We start from the raw sequence: 2,501 nt of genomic DNA, 5'->3' as shown, positions 1-2,501 counted from the left end.
TGAGTAGATACCTGACATTTGGTGTCTTCGAGGGATTCTAAGGCGCACCTGAATTTAGTCCCTTATTTAAATCTGTTGCACCAGATTAAAGAAACAAAAGGGCATATTTGGGGGAGTTCTACCTCAGTATCGCTACTGGTATGTCGTGTGGTTGGTGAAGAATTCTACGCCAGAGCCGTGTAAAATTGCTACAACTAAGGTCAAAGATTTGACAAGAACTCAGGTAGAAATGAGAGGTATGAGTGGTTGATTTTCACCCCAGAGATGGACGCTATGGTGACCTGTGGCCAAGGTAAACTGTTTTTAGAATTGCTCACACTTCTAAAGGATGCCATGATGAAATTGGGAACAACTGTCTTTTACCATTTGGATCCCAAGTTTCCTGAAGCACAGAGAGAAACAGCTGATTCCTTCAGAGCCATGCCATGCCTATGGGTCCCAAACTGGCTGCCTTGCTGGACAAGAAGCACTTCTGTGTTGGTTAAATGATGGTAGCCAATGAGGGAATGTAACAGATTCCAAGTTCAGACTGCAGGATACATGAATGCTGAGTCCAGAGTCTGTGGTTTGGTCTCTTAGTTTTGCTCTTGAGTCTAATGCATGTGTCTCACTGTTCCGCCTCCTGCTACTCTGAAAGATTAGAAAGTGTGAAAGTAGAGCACAGGTGGTTTTTCTCATGATGCAGCCTTCCCACGTAGTGTGAGACCCCTTCCACCCACACTTCTGGGAGAAGACCCAGGGAGAAATGAACCCTCAGAAATGGAAGGCTCCTAGGTTATGGTCGAATGTGACTTCACACAGAGCTCACTGGGTGAAAATGGGAATTAAGAGAAAACTGCCCTAAAGGTTTATAGTTTGTAATCTTTGAAGAAATTGTTACCAGCAACAAGGAAATTGCACATGAAGTTTATTAGTGTAAGGTAAGAGGCTGATTCTGTGATCACTTTCAGTGTTACAGTATAATTCAGGTTTTCTTCTAGCCCCCTCCTACAAAATAGCAAATGGTGGCTAATCCTGCAATAAAAACCTGACTCCAAAGGAATCAGGTTTGGGGGAAAATGTGAGAGAAATAGCATGTACGAGAGTAGAGACCCAGTATAGACTGGAATGATTTCTGTTTCAAATGGAATTTATTTGGTAAATTTTAAAATAAATCTTCTGTTGGGAGGAAAACTACTTGAGAGAAGATGTGGAACCTTTTCCCCAGTGAGAGGGAAAGAGCCAGAGAGTTCCCCAGGGCTCTTGTTCGCAAAGCAAAGATGTCACATTAGGCAGGAGATGTCAAGATCTACAATGGTGATGGGCGAGTGATGGGAGCTTTTCTGGGTGGTTGTTGTTTGGTTGTTTTTTTCCATGTAAGTTTTGTTTTGTTTTTGCAACTAGTTCTTTTTATAGCTGCTGAGCCCCCTTGTCCTTTTGAGCACAGCTCTTTAACCCTCAGGCCTGGCTCTGGAAACCTCAGAACCGGCTTTGCGTTTTTTTTTTTCATGTTTGCTATCTTTGGAGTTCGCACATCCACACGACATGCGGTTCACAGCAACGGATACTTTGAGAAACCTGCTGGGTGAAGCAGGCCTTTTCCAAACTGACATTGGCCCAAATTCTGCCTCAATTCAGCTGGATTGGGACACGTCTGTGTCAAAGGAGTGGTTCACACCTGATTTGCCCAGAGACCTCAGAGGAGGGGTAGTTAGATATAGGATAAGTAGGAATCGACAACAATTAAGTTAAATATAAAGGTGAAAGACCCTCACCTTGCAGGTCAACAAGCCTGTTCTCTTCTTTCCCTCCAATGCATCTGGCACTGGTCGCTCTCAGGTAGCACACTGGGCTTGACGGACCATTGGTCTGACCCAGTCTATGACCTGTCGTGCGTTCTTATGGAAGTCCTCTGCGAGCTTGTCTACACGGGCAAGTTTCTGCACAGGAAAGCAGCTTTCTGCGGTGTAACTCCCGAGGTGCGCACTCAGATTTCGTGATGCATGATAGGAAGGGGCCATGACAGGGACACACTGCCGTGCGGGGTCAAAATGAAGGAGCTGTGACATGCCTACCACAAGGTGCAGGAGGCAAACTGCTGCTCCATATTGGGGGCTAACTAACCCCAGCATCACGGCAAGAATCTACCTAGCAGCTGGAGAAAAAATATGAATGAGAGTCAAAGACACCTCCACGTGGCCTGTCTCTTCCCCAATCTCAACACCTGGAAGATTGTCTGGAAGACTCAGAATTTGAACTGCAGAGATTGGTCTCAGGCTGAGAGGGAATTCAGTCTGTGTATTAAGAACTCAACATGGCCTGGAGCAAGCAGTGAGTGAGAAAAGCTGTTTGATCCAATTCTTGCTTAGTATATTCAAATTAGAGTTTAGACTGGGAGTCTGTTTTCATTTGTTATGTAACCACTTTTGACCTCTGTGACCAATACTTATACTCAGTTAAAATCTAACTTTCTGGAGTTAATAAACTTATTTTACTATTTTATACTTACTCCTGAGTTTGTC

This window comes from Lepidochelys kempii, unplaced genomic scaffold, assembly GCF_965140265.1.
Source record: "Lepidochelys kempii isolate rLepKem1 unplaced genomic scaffold, rLepKem1.hap2 scaffold_37, whole genome shotgun sequence".
Classification (NCBI taxonomy): Eukaryota; Metazoa; Chordata; order Testudines; family Cheloniidae; genus Lepidochelys; species Lepidochelys kempii.
The sequence above is the reverse complement of the archived record's forward strand: the minus strand, read 5'-3'. Positions refer to the sequence as shown.